This window comes from Protopterus annectens, chromosome 3.part0 (genome assembly GCF_019279795.1).
Source record: "Protopterus annectens isolate FY-2018-M chromosome 3.part0, PAN1.0, whole genome shotgun sequence".
Taxonomy (NCBI): Eukaryota; Metazoa; Chordata; order Ceratodontiformes; family Protopteridae; genus Protopterus; species Protopterus annectens.
The window spans coordinates 1998226116-1998239899 of NC_056731.1; positions in this window are offsets into that span (position 1 = coordinate 1998226116).

The following is a 13784-nucleotide window of genomic DNA, read 5'->3' on the forward strand; positions in this document are numbered from 1 at the left end:
TTTGATCCTCTTGGTGAGGTAGTTTTGGAGTCTTTCCAGTTGATGCAGGTGTCTGGGAAGGTACATCCCAAAAGGGGCATTGTACTCAATTATGGGCCTGATGAGGGATGAGTAAAGAGGCACGATGACCTCCCCTGATCTAGATGTGAATCCCTTCATGATTAGGTGGGCTATATAAAATGTTTTTCTAACCACTTTGGCCATGGGGTTTTGAAATGAGAGATTGCTATCAACTTGGGTCCCCAGGTCCCTAATTACTTCTTCCGTACTTAATGGATTACCACCTATGTGGTAATTTGTGGGCACTTTGATTTTGCCAAAGGGGATGACTATACACTTTTTGGTGTTTAGCTTGAGGCCATGGCTCTGGCACCAGTTGTCTGTTTCTATGAGGCCCTTCTGTAGGATGCTTGTGTCGGCTGGAGAGTTGATTATGGCACCTAGTTTGCAGTCATCTGCGAACTTGGTCAGCCACAGTCCCTCCGTGTTGGCCTGTACCTCCGAGAAATATATATACCGAACAAGAGAGGTCCCAGGACTGAGGCTTGTGGGATGCCACTTGTAACTGGTTTGGAGTCTGACATGGCTCCAGCAATTCTAACCATGTGGGTTCTGTCCTTGAGCCAGTTTGCAACCCATCTAGTGACATAGGGGTTTATATTTAAGTTGGTGAGCTTATTTATAATGCCCGAGTGGGGTATTGTATCGAAGGCTTTTGCGAGGTCCAGGTAGGCTGTGTGGGCCACCTTCCCCTTGTCAATGGCCTTGGTGACTGTTTCAAAGAAATCAACCAGGTTTAAGAGGCAGGATCTGCCCTTAACAAAGCCGAACTGGGTAGGATCCAGTGTCTGTAGGTCCCCAATATCTTTATTTATGAGGTCCATGATGATCCTTTCCATAGCTTTGCAGACCAAGCTAGTCAGGCTTATGAGGTGATAGTTTCCAGGATCCGATGAGGCACCACCTTTGTGGAGAGTGACCACTGTTGCTGTATGCCACTCTTTGGGTACATATCCTGTAGTAAGGCTGAGACTGAACAGTAGTTTTATGTTTGGGTTTAGCTCTTCTTGGAGTTCATGTAGGACGCAGCCCGGGACACCGTCTGGTCCCATTGATGCTAGGGCGGCTCTTACCTGAGCATCTGAGATGTCAGGGGGGCAGCACTCTGCTGGGATAGATATTTGCCCTTTTGGTGGGGGGGGGGAGAAGTTTGCACTGAACCTGTCAGCTAGGATGTTGGCAACGTCTTTGGGTTCAGTGTATTTTTTGTCAATTTGGACTAATTCTGAGCATATCTGGGAATTCCCACCCAGGTTCCTAACATAACTAAAGAAAGCCTTGTGATTATCCTTAGTGTCCTGTGCAATTTTTCTCTCGAACCTGGCCTTAGACGATTTTATGAGTGCCCGTCATTTTTTGCTAATACTGATCAGAGATGCCTTCCCTTTTTGGGATTTTGCTTTATCATGTAGTAGCTTCCTCCTTCTATTGTATAGTTTGTTTATGGCTGGGGTCCACCAGACAGGACGCCTGCCTTTGGAGGATTGGGTCTTGGTTTTATTTGGGATTGCATGATCCATGCATTCCTGAAGGCGTTCATAGAATGCGTTTATAAAGGATTCTGCGGTCTGGGCCGTATTTTCCACAGGCCCGGGGGCTTTGAAGGATTCCACCTCGGTTTTGAGGAGTGTGAAATTTGCTTTAGAGAAGTTTTTCACTGCGGTTTTCTGGGCAGGGGTGGGGTCGGGATGTGAATATCCAGTGAGATTAGTTTATGGTCTGATCTTACCAGTGAGGGATACACTTCTGGTCTGGAACCCCCATGTTGGTGATGATCAGGTCCAGTATGTTTTCCCCTCTTGTGGGTGTGGTAACAAGTTGTTCCATAGCATTTGAGTTTATAAATTCTAGGAACCTTTGGGCTAGGGTGTTGGAGCTAGAGTAATGCTCCCAGTCTATGTTTGGGTAGTTGAAGTCGCCCAATATAATGGTGTTTGGAGAGACCTTCATATTTTCCAGTGTTCTCAGGAAGGCCGAGTGGGGTTCCTGGGTTTGGGAGGGTGGTCTGTAGCAGGCTATAAACTGGAAGGCAGTTTTACCCACTGTTAGTTGCACATGGATAGTCTCTGATGCTTCGTGCTGTGCCACCAACCTGGAGGTGTGGGAATCTTTGACGAATATTGATACTCCCCCTCCTTTTGTGGTTCGGTCCAAGTTTTGGGGCCGAAAAGCATGGTATGAAGTATAACCTGGTAGTGCTGGGGTGCTCTCGGGAGCCTTGAACCAGGTTTCTGTTACTGCACAGATATCGATATTCTCCATGCTAAGGAGAGTTTCGAGTGCATGCATCCTGAGGTTTAGACTTCTGGCATTGAGTAGCATTACTCTTAGTTTCTTATCCCTTGTGATACCTATGGAGGTGGGTTTGTCTTTTGAGCCTTGCCTAAAAAGGCACTATGGGGGTGGCAAGAGCCTTTGCCAATATCCGAAAGCCCAGGGGTGACAGGTGCAAGCCGTCCCTTGCGAAGCATCGTGGCTTGTCGAGCATGTCATCCCAGGCTGACAGGCATTGGATCCCCTTTGAATGATACCAATACTTAAGCCAATTGTTGAAATTGATCATCTTGTCTTCATATTGTGGCATCATTCTTGGTGAGGGTAAGATGCTACTCAAGGCCAGGGTCATACCGGCCTGGGCTACATGCTCAGAGAGCTCCTCTATGTCTCTTTTCATGTAGTCCAGGGAGGTACATCTCAGGTCATTCACACCAGCATGGACAATGACTGAGTCATATTTGTACTTGCTTTGGAGTGACCTGAGTGCTTGTGTTATGTGGCGGATCCTAGTGCCAGACAGGCAGCTCACCGTGACCTTCTCCTTGTTCATCCTGGTGAGAGGCACGTCAGTGTGCCTGACGACAGAGTCACCTATTACAAGTGTATCAGGTGTGTTGTTTAGCCTTAAGGGCTGTGACTGTTCGGCACACTGGCTTTGTGAGCTATGTGTTGCACATGTTTTGGTTGCTTGGGTGTCTGCTTTGGAGGTCTCTGCTGCTTAGGCAGATTTTTATTTAGAGCCTCCGAGTATGTTTTTGTGTGTTTATGTGTTTGGTTTGCTGTCGTGGTAGGTCTGTGTGAGACTGGAATTGTAGTGAATGTGGTTTCCTTCTCCTACTGACTGACTGGTTACGCCAGTACTGAGTTGAGAGAGCTTAGCCTCCAGTTTGACTATATGGTTGCATCTCTCACATGTGTTGGAATTTGTTGGGAGGAGGAGAGGGTTGTCTGTGTACATGAGGCAGTTGTAACATTGCCTCAAGATTCCCAGATTCACCAGCTGGACCAGAGAGGAGATTGACAACTGACCTTTGGACATGCTAGAATAGTATTGGGAATTCCTTTATAATTGAAAAAAAGGGCCAATGGGGAACAAGTTACTCAAGGGGAGTTTGTGAGGGTGTAGTGCTTTTAATTTTTTATTGCTGACTTATATAATTGCTTTAGTGAACAACTGCCAGGCTTTAGAGTAGGAATAGGGTGTTTATTATGGGAACTAGATCAGTTCTAAGGGAAAAAGTGAAGAGCAGACTTTGTGGAGCCGAGAATGGTTTAAACCCAATTAAGCGAAGCTGCCCAATGCTGCGCTATGCGCAACATCACGCAAAGCCGCGCCAAAGCGGCTTTTACACAGGTGGACTTGAAAGAGCTAGAAACTGGCCCAAAATGGCCAACAGACTACCAGATTCTTGTGCTGGGAACACTCGTCCAGGGATAGATAGGCTGCTCTAAGCTCCCCACTGCCACTGGTGAACAAAGAAGTCTCCCTTTATCCAAGAAAGGAAATGGGCAACACAGGAACTTTCCAAAAGTCCAGAATACAGCAAAGCCTGTATTTGGACTACTCTAGGTCGGGAAAGATGGGAAACAAGGATAATGTTTTTTTTTTTTTTTTTTGCAACAAACAGCAGGAAAATGCAATAAATATGTAACACAGGCTAGCGCACTTGAGTGTGTAGCCTCAACAGGTAAATGCAACAAACAGGACAAACTTTAAAAGTGCAGGTGCAACAACTTTAAACAGTTTGAAACAGTTCAAGAAGCAGAAATACTTGCAGTTTAGCTAGATCGGACAGTCACCCAGGTAGTAGCAGGAAAAAAAACACTTTTATCAGGTTAGCAGTCGCTCTTTTATCCTCTCTGCTGCTAGCACCGCTCTGCAGGGCATATATATGTATATATATTGTATATCAAGAAGGCACACCATTCTATAAAATATATGCCAAACCAAAATCCCTGCCCATCAATTTCCTTCCTTATGCGAAGAAGGGGAGAGTGAAATAGACTATGCTGAATCAGCATTATCATGGACCATCGATTGGATGAGCAATGATTTTTCAGTTACACCTTAGTAGAAGAGGAAAATCTATTGCCCATTAAACATGTGGTCAGAGTAAAGAGATTGTGCCTACAACATTATATTCAGAGCACCTTTTGATTTTTTTTTTACTTGACGGCTCAAGAACCTACAGGCATTGCAATTTTTGAGGGAGGAGACATCCTGACATTCGTTGAACAGAAGAAATTGTTGGGGCTCCAATTTAAATGCTTGTACAACCAATTTTTTAAAATGCTAAGTGCTCTCAAAATGAAGAGGTGGATGTCTATGAGGGAAAACTAGCTATCTGTGTGCTGCTATCATTTTCTTAGCACTAAAGTTTATCTTTATTGGGCTTACATGGCCTTAAGTGATGAATTGCTCGGATCTGTCCTATACCACTTTGTAGAGAAATGGTATTAAGCTAAACAAATGTGATCTTTTTCAGTTGAGAAATTTGACAGTTATATGCAGTTTGAATTGCTTTTCAGGAAAAAAATGATAGAAAGCTGTACTGAGCTGAGTTAATGTGATTTTTTTAATAAAAGAACTGTGTAAAAATGACACTACCCATTACAGCATGTAAAATGTGTGCTCCACAGAAGACATGATTGTTTTCAGCAGCTATGCAGCAGAACTATTAAGAAAGAAGGTGGCTTCTCAAATGTGCAAACATTTGTAGTCTTTAAAGCTTATTGCCATTTGAAATGCTACTACACATCAAGTGAATGGATTACCACCTCCAAGAATAATATGACTGTGGAAATAAGAAACCTTTCATTTAAATCGAAGAAAAGCAGGAAATAATACCCAAGGCTATTTTAAGTATTGAGCAAGACACAGAGAGAGAAAGAGAAAGGTTGCTAGTTTACCTCCTGCTTTGCTTCTGGAGGATACACATGATCAAAGTTTCAATGCCTCTGAAAATTCTGCAATTATTGTTTGGATTTGCAAGACAAAGGTACATAGAAGTTAAGTAAGTAATTAAGCTTCTGGTAAAGATGGGTCCAGATAAGCTGATAAAGTTTTCCTTAATACCATCCGTGTGTTTATAAACATTTATTTCATGTTTTATTTGTGCAAGTTTAGATGACTGTATCTTTGATTTTACACAGTGATTGTTTAATTTTATTTTGGATAAATAGTTCTAGTATTCAGTTTCACAAGCTTGTGACTGGAGTTCATTTATTAGATTAACCTGTGTGTATTAAATCTGTATTAACTGAACTGTTGGCTTCAACTTTTTGAAAATTTACTGTTCTAAAGCTTTTATGTCTATCTTAGTCAACAGATTAAAACAATTCTCCCCACATTAATACACAATGATCAGACAAGTTTCATTTTACATACAAATCTCTAGACAATAATAAAAGATGTACCCCGGGATTCATGAACCTTGCGCCAGGCGCCAGCATAGCGTCGGCGTTATAACGCCAAATATGGCTGCTTAGCGATTCAGGTATGAATGAATTCCACGTGCACTACCGGCGTGCGCCGGACCGTCCCCGCCCCCGGCGTAGGTATGCAAAACACACTGTGTGCGGTATTGCACCATGCAAATGAGGGCAATAGCGATCCACGAAGTGGCGCAGGCGTAGCGTAAGAACGCGGCAATGTAAACCAAAAAAGCGGTTTCCATATACCCAAACATACCGGAGGAGTAGCGGAAGGCTGTCAAAGTCAGGTATCATATAGGTGCAATATGCCAATGTGGAAAGGCACCGAGAATGTCCAAAGAAAATATGCACAAAATGTAAAAATGACATAAATGGCACGTCGTAGAAAGAACAGCAGACCCGGGATGTGTGCACAGAAGTTGTAAAGCAATGAAATAATATGATAATGTCGAAAAGAGCATTAGAACACAAATCAGCTGCACAGCCACCACACACCATAGTATGTATGTAAAGCTGCAACCCCAGCGCAATGGTTGTCAAGGAGTGGAGGCGGTGTCGGCGCCGTAACCAGGTATTAGTAGTCAATTCCATGCAAATGAGGCAGATAATAGTGAATCGCAAAAGCGGCGCCAGCGTAAGGATGGAGCAAGCAGCGTGGCGGTACTACACCGAGGAGTGGCCTACACGAGATACATGTCAACCACACAGGGGTGTGCCACTGTAGGAGGAAGGATATTGGAGGACAGCAAATCTGGGCTGTACAATGCACATTACAGCATCATGACTGGCGTGTTAGGAAATAGATCGCTGACAGTACAGAATCTTGGCGTACAAATGCATGTGCGAGGGCGACTACGTTCCCGAAACCAGTCATGTGGCGGCCTCACCGGCAACAACCAGGGATATAGGAAGGTAATGCGGAGAATACGAGGAAATGCGGAAGCAGTGTAAATGTATCCGTAACGAGCAATTAACACCAATCAATGCAGGAAGGGCAAGCGCCGGCAGCTGATAAGTCTGCATGCAGACTCCTGCAGAACGGGAAAGGGAGGCATATGAGAGCAAAGATAATAGGGGATGTAGTAGAAATGCAAAGAGCAAAGAACCGAAATAGCACAGCCAAGTACAGAGGTAGCATAACTGCGGCCGCAGATAAAATGCATCATATGCCATGTGCGTGCAGGATGCAGTAATGTAAGATGCCAGGCGAAGGCAATGCAGGCAACTGTAATGTTACACTACAGGCAGTACCGTTGCAGCTGCAAGCGTAAAACCACGGAAATAATCCATGGATAGGGCCGCTGACACACCCAATGACATCACCGGGTATACAGCACAACAGTAATAAATGTGAATCGCACAACACACAGCGATTTCCCAAACGCCGCACCGTGGGGTGTAAACAGGCGGGAACTTTTAACATGTATATGCTGGGTGCGCCCGTGGCCGTGATGCATAGGTATGTGGCAGAGACAGGCGGAGTTGCGGAGGGTGGTGCCGACAACTACCGTAGGCCTCACAGGAGAAGGAGAGTGTTCAGACCAAGGGTGACCTACCAGGGGCTGCGAGACCTGGAGATAGTAGGCGCTACAGGGTGGACAGGGACACGTTACAGCAAATAGTGGAGCTGTGCCGGCGCCTGAGAACAAGAGACAACAGAGGGGAGCCCATCCCAGTGGACACAAAGGTATGTGTGAGCTTGCGAATACTGGCTACAGGTACCTTTCAAAGGCCCACCGGGGACATAATGGGCATCTCACAGGCATCAGCATCCAGGGTACTACACCAGTTCCTGGATGCCATGTTACCACATGCCCATGGGCACATAAAGTTCCCCACATCTCAGGAGGAGTTGGCTAGCAATATGCGCCGCTTCCACCTTGTGGCACAATACCGGGAGGTCCTGGGTGCGATAGACTGTACGCACATAGAAATCAAGGCACCACCTGGGGAGCAGGGTAGACGCTACATAAACCGCAAGGGATACCCCTCCATCAATTGCCAGGTCGTGTGCAATGCGCAGGGCATTATCATGGATGTGTGTGCTGGCAGCCCTGGAAGCAACCACGCCTCCCATATCTGGCATGCCTCACAGCTGTATCAGGTATTAGCCAGTGGGGACATCACACAAGGTCACCTTGTGGGGATGCTGGCTACGCACTGGAGCCGTGGTTGATGACACCCATCAGAAATGCACACACACACATGCAAGAACGCCATAATGAGGCACACGCACAAACGAGAATAATCATAGGCGTGTGTTGGGATCTTGAAATCACGGTTCCGGTGCTTGGATACATCCGGTGGAGCCTTGCAGTACTCTCCAGGCACAAGTGCCCACATATTCATAGTATGTTGTATGCTACACAATATGATTCTGCGGAAACAGCTGCTGCAGGGACATAATGCCGGAGGGCCACCAAGCCCGCCACAACTGCCAGGGCAAGCACAGGCACAGGGCGTCTGGCGCCACGGACACACTGAGCCAGCCCCAGTAGGTAGACAGAGGCGTACCCAATATGCCTACGCCCTGGCAAGAGGGAACGCATAGCACATACTTTGACAGTGTAGGCCCCATGGACTGACACCTCCTGACCTGCACACACAGTAAAATGGACGCCACACAAACATGTCCGCCCGTAATGTGTACCGTATGTGCGGACGTATGTGTGACTCCAACAAAGGCACCGGCCAAACACTGCACACCCAATAGTCAGCAGAGCATGGAGCGCCAACACCTCAGCGCCGCGCCGGTTCAACAGCACAGGCGTAGCCATATGCTGCCACTATCGCCGCAAGTCGACCACACATGTGCGCATTTGCATACACAGATCACGGAAATACATATCAGTACACATGTAGAAATATATATGCGCATACACAGATAGAAAGGACAACAGGGTAATATGGAACCCAGGGATGCAAGGTCACAGATAAGTAAGGCGAAATCACCACATATTAAACATAGTGACCGACAACCCGATCATCCTGGAGGGTGGGCAGGGCAGGTAACGCCAGCCATGGAAATGTTAACCTGCAGCAATACATATCCGCGTGTCGGGATGGTCACCGGTCCACGGTACAGTAGCGGGATATGTGTAGGGTCACCACCTGTCCCACGTTGTGAGGACAGTCCACCTTTGGGCAGTTGTGTCCTGCAAAACAATGACAAAATGGCAAATGTCCTGAGATTGTAGGACAAAACCATTTCCCATAATTACTTTATTAGTTGCAGAAAACAGTTATTTTGTAGAAGAAACATCTAAATATGATAATAAACAGAATAAGCAACTGTAATGCTACAGCTTTGTATTCCGTCAAAAAGTGAATCGCTGTCCTCTGTACTGGCCGTGGGTATGTGTTGGCATGCAAAACCTGGCGTACCTACTAAAATGTCCCACCTTGGCCATTTGAAAGGTGGCAACCCTACATATGTGCGTGTCATATCCATAGGACATGAGTGCGGAGATACACGCCGCCACGGCGATCGACCAACGTAGGTATTGTGTCCAACCGTCGGTCGCGGCGGAAAGCATACCAGTGAAGTGTCACGACATTATGAGGAACGTACCTCATCTGGGGTGTAAAACAGTGCATGTTCCTCGCAGTTCCTCCAAGTTCCACATTGAAAATGTCTCTCAAACAACCATTGTTAGGAATGTATATAAATGACATCCTGGTAAATAGAATGTACTCATAGTAAGTTAGTAAAGGTTCTTCACTGTAAGTAAATCAGCATATCATAATCAACCTATGACCTACTTAGCTGAAGTTGTCACTATGCCATTACTATGTGTTCCACATTATGCCCATGTGTTTCACATTACTACTGTGTGTGTTCCCCACTCGGGAAATAGAAGGTTGACAGCCATGGCGGCAATATGTGTATGTGTGAGGTGAGGTTGTCGTGTGTTCCGCTGTGTGTGTGTAATGTGTGTGCCAGTGTAAACTGTGTATGAAGGTGACATGTCACAGTCGGAGTGTAATAACAGGCGTAGGCATACAGTACAGGAACCATAGGCGTATGTACAGCAGTACCCACAAAGTAGTACCGACATCTCCTCAGTGGCTATGCACGTGGCGACGTAAAATGATGCAAAGCGCAAATGTCCCAAAGTGTACCACAGGGCCATAGCAAACAGGAGATGCAAAGGGCGCATGTACAAACCACGACCGTAGGTATGGCGGCCATAACGTACACTCCACACGGTCCGTCGACAGCGTTACACAGCATCAGGCATGTGCGGCGAAAATACGAATGTGCCATCCGGCACCGATCGTGAACAGTCACGGTCCGGTAAATACCGCGGTGTGTTCCACGACCGTGGCGTAAGCAAGCGGCACCACGAATAGGAGGCTACCTGTAGCATACAGTCCGCCCCAAGTATAGGACCACAATCACCGTAACTATCAGCGACAAAATGCCAATGGATGGTAGGCGGACGAACATCCGCAGATATATAACCGATGTGAAGGAGGAATACGTGCAGGAAGCACACATGCAGGCGATACCGACAGCAGTCGACATCAACAAAACAAACATTCCCGGAACAACACACAGGTAACCCGCAGCTCCCCAAGCACGGATGGAGCACACACACAAGCATATCTGGTATGTATAAATGCAAGACTCACACACCGTACCGTCACCCACATCCGCAGATATACCCCATTGCACATATCAAAGGGATAACAGCTAAAACAGTAGCAAACACATACAGGCAGTGAATGACAGCGGCATACCCACAACAAGCTCCTGGGAAACACTAGCAGCGGCTCATGCATCCATGCATTCGCTATGTACAGGAAAATAACAGCCATGTAACACATTTGAATGCACAACGCCATCGACAGGCGCCGCCAGGACACGGGGACCCACATGTCGAACACAATACCATACCCAACACACACAATCCACGGCTAACACCACAGCGAAATGTACCCGACAACACACATAGCGGATGCAGTCACACAAACATGATACAATACATACCATCCTCACGAAGGTATTGCAAATAACCAACGGCCCACGAGGAAAGAACCATGGCCTAGTGCCGGCGTAGCGAGCGAAAGGAAGGGGATCACCGCTGATATGCGCATAAGTACACACCGAGGAACAGCTATTGGCCTGATTAACCCACATGCATCAGGCGGCGAATATAAGGAAGACCCCTGGATATTCAAACCGTATGTTCATACGAGCGCAGACAAAGTAGACAAAGAAAAAAGGGAATAGAGGCGAAATCAAAACAAAAGGCGGAAAGGTATGTCGAACCCACGACATGTACTGGTGTGTAGCATACGATCGTATGGCGAATCTGTACAGTATGTGAGCGGTGTGTGTAGGTAAAGATACCTGTCCATCAGGCAGAGAGGCGAAGGTTGGATATGTAATGCTAAAGCGCGCAGCATACCAACAACTGTGGACAGCGTGTGCACAGCAGTGGGACAACATGTAAACACCAGCGATAACCCCAGGGCGGCTTGCCACCCTTTCAAAAGGCCAAAGTGGGAAATCGTCGGGACACACTTCAGATGTTACAGGTGGACACATACCCATGGTCAGTACAAAGGTTAGAACTCTACTCTTTTGCATAATGAAATGTGTAGTCTTGTAGCAGTTCAGTTGCTTATTGTGTGTCTTGTAACAGTTAGGAATGTACATACATAAATAAGTATGTTATGCAACTCTTACATAAGAATGGGATATAGTGATGTCCCACAATCTCAGGACATTTGCCATTTGTGATACATTTGTCAGGACACAACTGCCCAAGGAGGGACTGTCCCTTGCAAAGAGGCACAGGTGGTAACCCTACCCCAGGTCTGCCATAGGGGTTGCAAACACAGAACAATGCCACCACCCACGCCGATGTTGGCAGTGGATATCCAACACTGAAGTGCCACAGCAGGGGATAGGACATTTATGTATAGTGTCACAGCACACATGTGCATGGGCATATACCGTCGATGTCATACGGAATGTGCGCACGGCGTGCACCTATCCCACGCAGTAGGGGCGACTATGTCAATTATGTGTAATGCAAAGCTGGCATGATGGATATGTTCACAAATCATAGACAGTATCACAGGCATAGCATGCATGATGAGGCGCTGGGCTAATGTTATATACATACACAAGATATGTATGGCCTGCACATATGGGCCAATGTAGTAGCAGAATAGGTACCGAAATGGAGGTAACAGCAAGTGACCATGTCCAAACGTTCCATAGCAGGTGCAATGTGTGCCACAATGATGTCCAGCAGGGCCGTGTGTAAACACATGTGCAATGTACACAGTACTGACACCCCCCCCATGGTAGTGTCCACTGAACGGCAGAACTGGATGTCAACTGTCATGTCTATACAATACGTCCGCTGTGGTGGTACCATGGGTGTGTGTCACCCACCAGCAAGGCAGCTATCACACGACTAGTGACACAGTGTGCCCCTGTGGGATGTGCACAGGACCTATGTCCCACAGCATGGTGTGTGTCCAGTCTGTGGATGTCACACAGACGCCCGGGCTGAGCAATGTGGCATGTGTGCACACATGCAGGACTGCTACTCCTCCCCTGCCCACAGCAAACGCCATGTAGGAGTACTACATGCATCAGTACTGTGGAGAACATGGCCCATGGCAGAGTACATTACACCCCTGTGTTAGTGGCATGCAGGTGAGCACAGATGTGTTACATGACTGTCATTTGCATATGTCAACTGTCTGAGCTGGGTAGAGAGCACAGCATGACTATACTGAGACATGTAACGTTGTATCCATTGTGTAAGGTACACCACACATGTGTCATTGTAACACGACCTGCGTGTACATGTGTGTATGGCACAGGTACAAGGGCACCCAAGGTATCAGCTAGACATACGGTCCAGAAATGTGTAGTCCTGCACATGTGTACCCACGCTATGGTGTAATATGGCAACCACAGCACCATGTGGGCCATGTGTGTGTACATCAACCATGTACAACGTGATATGCCTGTATAGGGACAGTATCCATGTGATACACACCGCATGACTGTCAGTATGCAAAGGTGATGTGTATGCACTATGTGTGATGTAACTGATGCAATGATATCTACATGATATATCTGCCACACTGACACCTGTATGGGTGTCAGCAACATGAACAGGATGAGCTAGAATGCTGCCAGGTATGTAGAAGTGGTACATGTAGGCATGTACAGTACTGTGTGACAGCAGGTAGTGTACGTATGCAAATACTGAGCATGAGGGGCCACATGTCTGAGGCGTGCAATGCCACCGTCCCTGAAATGTTGTAGTCAGCATGATATGCCTGCACCACTGTGTGAACTGTACAGAAGGCACATGGCGTAACATGCCGATACATAGAGTACGATGTGATGCTGGATGTGTACACTGTCAATAGCATAAAGTGGAATGGTGCTGAAGGGCAAAGGCTCGATCATGTCTGATGTGATACCCTCTGTACCACCCCAACCACCCATGCAATAATATGACAGGTGGCCAGCATGGGATGTGGTGTGCTGTGGCGCACAGAAGCCCAACAAGGGTGCCAGGAAAGGCATGCAGGTAGTCATTGAGTGTGTGAAGCATGTATGTCAAGATGTGGCCCAGTGCCATACTGAATGGCCCAGTCATGGGTGTAGAGATGCAGCCCCATACGTGCAATGCAGTACCATCCATGTGTAGTGTGATAGATGTGGTAGTGTGGTGGTCAGGGTGCACAACGTACATGAATGGGCTAGCAGTCACTGTCGTGTGCTGCTGCAGAGACATGTAACAGCCAGGTTGGCGGGATACAACAACTTCGGCGGTTGGAGGTGACATTGGGACTGTGTTCCCAGACATAACATGTGCATGACAGTACTATGTATGTGTCCACAGGGTTAATACAATGTCCAGCCAAGGATTGGAACCCTGTAGTGAGTGAGAGTGTGTATTGTTGGTAGGTACCCCATTGGCAGGCAGGATGCCAGCAACATCTGTGTCGTCAATGCCTGCATGACCGTG